The 8,942-nt window shown below is 35.6% G+C and overlaps 1 long non-coding RNA gene across 1 annotated transcript; it reads left to right on the top strand.

The window, feature by feature from the left end:
• The first annotated feature begins 1,266 nt into the window (after positions 1-1,266).
• Positions 1,267-7,986, top strand: LOC147523967 (uncharacterized). Its single transcript, XR_015218158.1, has 2 exons — positions 1,267-1,696; positions 7,602-7,986. It is a non-coding gene; the product is annotated as an uncharacterized LOC147523967 (long non-coding RNA).
• The last annotated feature ends 956 nt before the right edge of the window (positions 7,987-8,942 follow it).

Genomic DNA, 8,942 nt, shown 5'->3' with positions numbered 1-8,942 from the left:
TATAAGTGATAATAATGTTTTAAAGTGTCGCCCACATCTTTAGAACTCTCCATGCCTCAGGATTTGGTAATGAGATATTATGACTTGTGATGTCATGTGATAGATGGGTATTCATTGAATGTGCCATGAATGACCCGGGTATTCATTGAATGTGCCATGAATGACCCAATAGTTTGGACTGCCCTAGAGAGGAACTAAGGTATTCGCCTTGCGGGTTGGTCGTATTCCTTGAATGTACGGAATGTAGGTTTGGGTATTCCTTGAATGTGGCGGAATGACTCGGGGCATTTATTGAATGTGCCATGAATGGCCCGTTAGTGTTATGATGGGTATTCCTTGAATGTGGGGAATGACCCAAGGTATTCATTGAATGTGCCATGAATGACCTGATGATATTTTGTTATGCCCAAAAGAGGCTTTGTGATTATGTGTATGGAAAGCCCGTAGATGGTTGTGACTCACAAGTTACGAGTTTACAAGATGAAAGTATGTTTCCTGGAGGCGATATCCCGCTTGGGACATATGTTTTGTAGTGGTACTCGGTGTGAGTGAGGCGCACGGATATGTGTGATTTGGCAAATGTGTGTAGTGCAAATCGTGGAGTAGGAACTAAAGGTTGGGCTGTGTCTTTGAATAAAAGAGTCAACAAGATAATTAATAAGCAAAGTAAAAATATTGATTTTACGTGTGATGGAGTTATTGCATATGATGTCTATGATTTCTTATGAGAAATGTTTACGTGGTTTGTATGAGTTGATACTCACAAGGGATGAATGTACTCCTTGGTTGTGACTTTTCCTCGTTCTCATAAGTAGACGAGTGATACTAAAGTAAAAATATATGAATTGTGTGATGCTATGGATATGAAGTGTGACGGTGAATAATACTAATAAATGATTGTGAGTTCTATGTGACTTGTGAATTGACTATAACTTGATATGTTATTACTTAAACTATTAATGACTTGTGATAGTCCGAGATCTATGATTATGCACTTGAAACTTTATAACGTAATGATGTCATATGAATGACTACCCTTGATATAGGTATTATGATAAGTGGCATTCCCGAATATCTTGAGACTAACCGTGTCATATCAATTAGACTTAAATGTCTTAAATGAGATTTGGTTATGAATGAAATTTTGACCGGCCGAGATAAATCATTTTATTGTGATGTCTAACTCGTTTTGGCGGGAGGGTAGGATCTATTAATCTTTTCTGCAGGGACGAAATATCCTACCCTAAGCGACGTGTTTGGCTTAAAGGTAAGGTATACCAAACACATATTTAATTAGGTTGTCATATGTGCATTTAATAAATGGAATGTAAGTGGTATTGTATTGTGAGTTATTTTGGAAAGTTGGAATGACGAGTACTGTTATATGAGATTCTTGGAATTTGTATGTTGGGGGTGAAATCTTACTTGGGAAGAAACTACACGCCGTTTTTGGAAAACGGAACTATATTGTCTTCCAAGTTGAAATTGTTTGAAATGTTACATTTATTCATTTAAAAGATTATTATATATTTTGTTGTTAGTCTACTCATACCAGCAAATTCAATTTGCTGACCCATGTTTGCTTTGTTTTGCAACGTGGGTGTATTCTTGGGAACATAGATGGTGGAGTGCAGTGGATAAGGAGACGTGATTTGGAGTTGCTCTTGGAGTCTTCTAGTTTAAGATTTTCTGAAGAGTGAGTTAGTTTCTTTATAGTTTAATAATGTAATTTAAGGATTTTTTTCCTTTTCGCTTTTTTTTGATTTCAGTTTTTGTATATATATAGTGTTTGATAATTGAGGGGTTTTGGGTTTTGTTTCACCCCGGGTTTCCAGATAATTAAATATAATTGTTTAAATATTGTCTGGAAATTTGGGGTGTGACAAAACGCTTCAACCTCCAGGATACAACAGCCAGATAGACTCTCCTTTGTTTACTGTAGATAAACCAAAGAAGAAAAGAAGAACCACGATACATGATCTTATGATAGCCCTCAACTTAGTATAGAAAATAGTTTTTCGCATGTCATATTAGCTGCTGCTCTAGGAGTATTTATAGAGGAAAAACGTGGAGCACTTAGTAGATCTGGATTGTAGGAACTGTTTCAGTTTCCCGATAAGGATTGGATTCTACAAGTCTATCACGTTTCTGTTTCCTAATCCATATCCAATTCTGTTTCCAAACTTATTCGAAACAGTTTAAAGAAAATGGTTTACCAAAAAGAAGATAAAGGGATCAAAGAGAGCCCAAGCCCAAGTTCACCTCTTGTTTTATTCAAAATAACACAACAATCCCTCACTTATTTTTGATAAAAACAAAATAGAAAATATACTTAAAGGTAATCAATATCAATATCAACATGTTATGCATAGATGAAGGTGTCCACAACTTAAACCTTTACGTAGTGAAAATTACTCAAAGTATAAGAGCCATAAGTGACTAAGTCTTAAACTTAGGTCTTGAGTATACAATAAGTTATAATCACGCACAACATATCAGTGTTCTCCTTTCATGTTCTGCACATTAAAGGCCCTGTGTTCTCCTGGATTCGTGAATGATCTAGAGAATCAGCCCTCATTCTCATAAAAACCAGCCTCTACTTTCACATTCACTAGGTGAATCTATCAAGAGTGCTCCTTTAGCTATGCACTCCACCCATAAGGACCATAGAACTTCATTAAGAGTTTTTCTCAGAAAACCTCAACCTCTATTTATCGCTACAGGATTTCATACATTTTAATATTCAACTATGAGACAGATAAGTAACAATGCATGTCTCATATCTAACATTCTATGACTTGTTCTTCCCTTTGAACCTAGTTCTTGGGATCTCTAGTTCCTAGGTTGGGTTACCATCATAGATGTTCATCTTTCAATTGGCTTCAGTCCCATGCTAGTAGAGCAATCCACATTGTATCTCTAGCCAGAGCTTTGGTTTGTGAATCTGCAAGGTTATCTTCAGATCTCACAAAATCAAAATAATATGGACTCTCCCAGTAATAGTTGTCATGCTATCAACAAAGTATCATTGTAACTAATACTGTCTATCTTATACTAGTATGTGAATAAGAAAGCCTAGTACTCAACTAGCTTCTTCACTCGTACTAGCCAAAGCAATAATCTCAGACTCCATAGCATACTATGCTATTATGGTATGTTTCTTGGACTTCCAAGATACAACACCTTCACCAATGCTAAACACATAGCCACTGGTGACCTCGGAGTCTTCTGAAAGGATGTTCCAATCCGATTCTATTGCCTGCTAGTATACCTGAAAATAACACCTACTACATAGGCAATGTCAGGTCTTATACAATCTGTAGCATATCTTAAACTACCAATGATACTTGCATATTCCTTTTGATTTACAGGTTCACCATTATTCGCAAATAATTTAACACAGGGATCAAAAGGAGTACTCACAGTCACGCAAACGAAGTAGTTATACTTCTTCAACATTTTCTCAATGTAGTGTGACTGATCTAGCCATATGCCATCAGACGATCTTGTAATTTTGATTCCCAATATTATATCAACCTCACCTAAGTCCTTCATATCAAAGTTAGAAGACAACAAGTTCTTGGTTTCTTTTACAACATGTAAATTGGAACCAAAGATTAGTAGATCATCAACATATAAGCATATAATAACACATATCCCATCAGAGTACTTATAATAAATGCACTTGTCACTTTCGTTTATCTTGAACCCACTAGTAATTATAAAGTTATCAAACTTTTCATGCCACTATTTAGGAGCATGTTTCAACCCATAAAGTGACTTAAGTAATCTGCATACCTTTTTACTATTACCTGGTTCCACGTAACCTATTGGCTGATCCATATAAATCTCTTATTCTAAATCTCCGTTTAGAAAGGTTGTCTTAACATCCATCTGATGAATAACAAGATTATGAACATCATCAATAGAAAATAGTACTCTAATGGATGTTATCCTCATAACAGGTGAATACGTGTCAAAGAAACCAAGTTCTCTCTCTGTCTAAAGCCTTTGATAACAAGTCTTGCTTTAAACTTATCCACTGAACCATCGGTTTTAAACTTCCTTCTTAAAACCCATTTGATTCCTATAGTTTTACAACCAATAGGCAAATCAACAAGTTTCCAAGTTTTGTTTTCCATGAGAGAATCAATCTCTCTTACATGACTTCTCTCCAAAACTCGAAATCAAAAGATGTGAGAGCTTCTTCAATGGAGGAGGGATCTCCTTCCAAAGTACAGTGACAAAGTTGGGTCCCAAAACCTTAGTGACCCTAAGCTCTTTTATATCTTCTAGGTTCATCTTCTGTGTCTATGATCCTATCATGCAATCTAGATATGTCAATGTCAGAAACATCATTATTAGGGGCCTTGGAAGATACTACCTCCACTAGCATCCCCATTATTTCTAGATAAATATGGAAATCTATCTTCAAGAAACTCAATATAAGATGATCAACAAAAATATTACTCTTCATATCTAGAAAAACGTAGGCATTGCTCTCCATAGCATTGCCTAAAACGACACACTCATAAGCTTTGCTCTCAAGCTTTGAGATCTTGGGATCATGCTTCCTTACAAAAGCCAAACATCCCCATATTCTGGAGTAACTCAAATTAGGCTTCCTGTTCTTCAATAGCTCATAAAGTGTAACCTTTGTATTAGAATTAGCAATTCTATCCAACACATATATAGCTAATAATCAAAACAGCTTCCTCCACAAATTTGAGGGTGCTCCAAAACTAAGCAACATAACAACAATTAATCCCTTTAAGTGTTATGTTCTTTCTTTCATCTACTCTATTCGTTTTAGGTGAATAAGGAGCTATCATCTCATGAATAATACCATGTGATTGCAAGAAAAAGATTAAAATCAGCATAACCATATCCAGTACCTCAATCACTTTGAATTACTTTAATGTTCCTATCATGCTGATTTTGAACCTCAAATACATAAGCTTTAAAAGCATAAAATATACCACTTTTTATCTTCAACAATTAAACATATGTAAATTTCGAGCAACCATCAATGAACGTAATAAAATATCTTTTACCACCTCTAGTCAGAACACCTTCAAGCTCACAAATATCAGTGTATACCAAGTCTAGCAGATTTGTATTTCTTTTAACTGATTTGTAATGCTTCTTTGTGATTTTGGCATTAGTGCAAGATTCACCGTATACAAAATCATCATCATTCAAATTAGGAATTAAACCAAGTATGTTCATGTTCTTAACATATTTTCTATTAATATGACATAATCTACCATGCCAAACATTAATAGAACAAGAAATCATGTAAGTAGATGTATAAGATTATTAAGATCAACAACATCCAATTCAGTCCATACACCTAACAATCTCCACCTTGGACCGAAACTGGTCTAACCGAACCATCGGCTTTGTCTCACCAGTTAGGCATGACCAGGGCTAAGCCTAGGGACCATCCATGGTACCCTCGCAGATGTCTCACCCAAGACTAATACTGTCCCCAACCTTAGCCACCACTTGGCCCAAACATCAGTTGGACCTCATCTAAGGTGTGGGGTTCTATATCAATAGAAGTGTAGCTCCATTACTACTAGATGTGGGATCAACAAACTTCAATATCTCCTTAAATGCATATCCCTTACCAGCAAAGACACCAACCTTGGTGATCATATATGTACAAATGAGAAATTAATCTCAAACAATTATATCTAGTCAATGAAAAAACTTTCAAAACATGTTAATAAACACCCAGTGCCATAACATATTAACTAGATAAATAACTATAACATATAGACTTAGATTTTAAATTTCCATAAATTAAAACCCTAGCATGTAATTCTATGTTTTAATCCATCTCACAATATAAAACAAAGAATTGCATATATTTGGTAAGGAATATGATATCTATCCGATTGAAAAATCGGATTACCACGTTTCGCTATTCGACGAAAATTAGCCCACAAAGATCTATAAACTTGAATAAGCTCTAGACGAATTAGACTTCAAGCCATACACCGTTAGAAACATCTCTGAGTTAACTTTCTAACACAAAAAGTGGTTTGCAAGTCCGACGTTTGAGCAGAAAGTTATGGTGGTTTTCATTGAGAGTGTCATAGTAGTCCGAATTTCAAAGTCGGAAAGAACAAAGTGGTTTGTCTCCTAAGCGGTCCTAGCCCTTCAGCTCTGGAAACTCAATAAGACAGGCGCACTCAACCACCACCACTCCAACTCGTTCAAGTAGCCTGATTGCGGCACACAAGGTACCCCCAGTCACAATGAGATCATCACTAAGAAGAGCACGTTCTCCTGGCTCCACAACTCCTACATGCATCTCCATTATGTATGTTCCATACTCGAGAGAATATTCTTCCGAGATAACTTCCCCTTCGAAGTTGGACTCATGAATTACAAAAGGAGAGATCCATTAGAGCAATCATTCAACAGAACATATATTGACCATATGATTTTAAGCTAATAACACGTTCAATCCATATATCATATCACATAAACATCAGCACCTTGTTTACTTTCATTGAATCCTTCTTTGCTAATAAGAAAGAACCTACAAGTTTAAAAATCATGTAGTTGCAGCAACTTCACACACAAAAATAAGCAAATTATTATGGTGTTCACAAGGTGGTCAGGAAGCATCTCAGCATGTGCATCGAAACATTTTCACTAACGAACAAAGATCATCACCAAATAAAGACATCTATAGTTTATAAACTTCGATCACAATACTTATCACCATCCGTAACAGTTAGTAGTAAAAGGATATTAAAGGATAACATATAGTATGCATATAGTATTCTCAATAATCCCGTAATCATAACGAAATCTCATACTTCGTAATGGCTTACCCCATAAACGAAAACCGATAAACAAACCTTAACCTTTCTTCATATTCATCGTCAAACAATCTTAAAATTGTTGGTAACAATTGCTGCAACAAGAACAAACTGTGAATAAGAAGGTTGGCTGAGGCACGGATCAAACACTTTCTTAAAGGTTGTTTCGCGTCTGTTCCTCTTTATGCAGACAAAACACGTCAACCTCCAAGATACAACAGCCAGATAGACTCTCATTTGTTTACTGCAGATAAACCAAAGAAGAACCAAGATACTGATCTTATGATAGCCCTCAACTTAGTATAGAAAATAGTTTTTCGCATGTCATATTAGCTGCTGCTCTAGGAGTATTTATAGAAGAAAAACGTGGAGCACTTAGTAGATCCAGATTGTCGAAAACTGCTTCAGTTTCCCGATAAGGATTGGATTATACAAGTCTATCACGTTTATGTTTCCTAATCCATATCCAATTCTATTTCCAAACTTATCCGGAAACAGTTTAAGGAAAATGGTTTACCAAAAAGAAGATAAGGGATCAAAGAGATCCCAATCCCAAGCCCAAGTTCACCTCTTGTTTTATTCAAAATAACACAACATGAACTTTGTAACTTCAATATGCTTTCATTTTGATCTTCAAAGTCTAATACTAATAAACGTTCACAAACTTATACGCATTGATAATAGTTTGGTATTTCTTCTCCGGCCACCAACACATTTTTTTTTTTTTTTTTTTTTTTTTTTTTTTTTTTTTTTTTTTTGCAGAAGAGGAAGGAGTGGGGAATCAGGGAAATGAGGAGAGAGAAACAAGAAGAGAAGAATTTGTTTATTTTCTCGCGGTTTCTTGGTGTTATTTCATTTTTTTATTTTCTGCCACGTCATTCCAATCCAACCAATAAGAGATGACTTCACAACTTTTGTTTGTGTTGGGTCATATGTTGTAGGGGGTGCCCAATAGCAATGGGGTACGATGGTGAGTGGCAGATGACTTGAGAAGTAGTTCATATGTCAAATAAGATGGCAATCACAAAATAGTGTCGCAAGTGAAACCAAAATAAGAAATCACTCCCCGGTTTCCAATATTCACTATATTTTCCTTTTCCTCTTTTTCACTCTTTATGGTTATATAAAAGACATTGGTTTGCTTGAATTATCATACTTTTCGAATTCCTATGTTTAATTTTTATTGGGCAAATGTTACTAGTGGTGTTAAAGTTGACAATGGGTTCCCCTTGGTTAGCCTTCACCAAAGACAAAGCCAACAGAAAGAACCTTAATTTTCATACTAGCATCATAAGCTAACAAAGTCATTGCAATGACTTGGTATTTTATCTAAGAGTAATCTGGTTATTTTATATGTTAGTTCGGTATTACTATAGAATATTTTGTAGACTGATCTGGGTGATGAGTGTTGGTATCTAATTCTGTAAGTAATTTAGTAATTACAGTTTTAGGTATGGGTGTTTGACTAGGGCTGTCAATAAGCCGGACCAGACACAAAGCCTGATTGAATCCGAACCGATAAGAAAGGGACTTAGAACTTAAATGTTGTCCGATAAGACTATTGGGCCAGTTATAGACATACCCCCATCCAACCAGATAACGGCCCTGCCCGAAAACTAAGGTTATTTTTTTAGTTTTTCAAATAAGTACTATTAAATTTGTAACTACTAGTATACATAAAATATTAAGAGGCTTGATGAATTAGTGTTGCAGTGCCACATATAAGGCTTGGGTTTGAGTCTTTACTACACTCTATTTCAGTTTTTTTTAGAGAAATAATAAAAAAAATACACTATTTCCATGTAACCTTATTGGACCTAGGCTAGGCCTGAATCCGATCATGTCCAACGGGACCTAGACTGGGACTTGGACCTTCTAAATATAAATATAATTTGGACGGGACTTGGACATAGGTGAGTCCTGTTCAAGTCCGGCCCATTGACAGCCCTATATTTGACACGGAAATTTCTAAAGTTAATGCAAATTTATTGGTTGTAACCATTAAAATGGAATCTGTCAATTACTTAGATATATGGCAGGTTTTAACTTTTAGCGTGGTTTTAATAACGTTTATTATTGGCGGACTTCTATAATTATAGACTT

This window comes from Coptis chinensis, chromosome 1 (genome assembly GCF_015680905.1).
Source record: "Coptis chinensis isolate HL-2020 chromosome 1, ASM1568090v1, whole genome shotgun sequence".
NCBI classification, from domain to species: Eukaryota; Viridiplantae; Streptophyta; class Magnoliopsida; order Ranunculales; family Ranunculaceae; genus Coptis; species Coptis chinensis.
The sequence above is the reverse complement of the archived record's forward strand: the minus strand, read 5'-3'. Positions and strand labels throughout refer to the sequence as shown.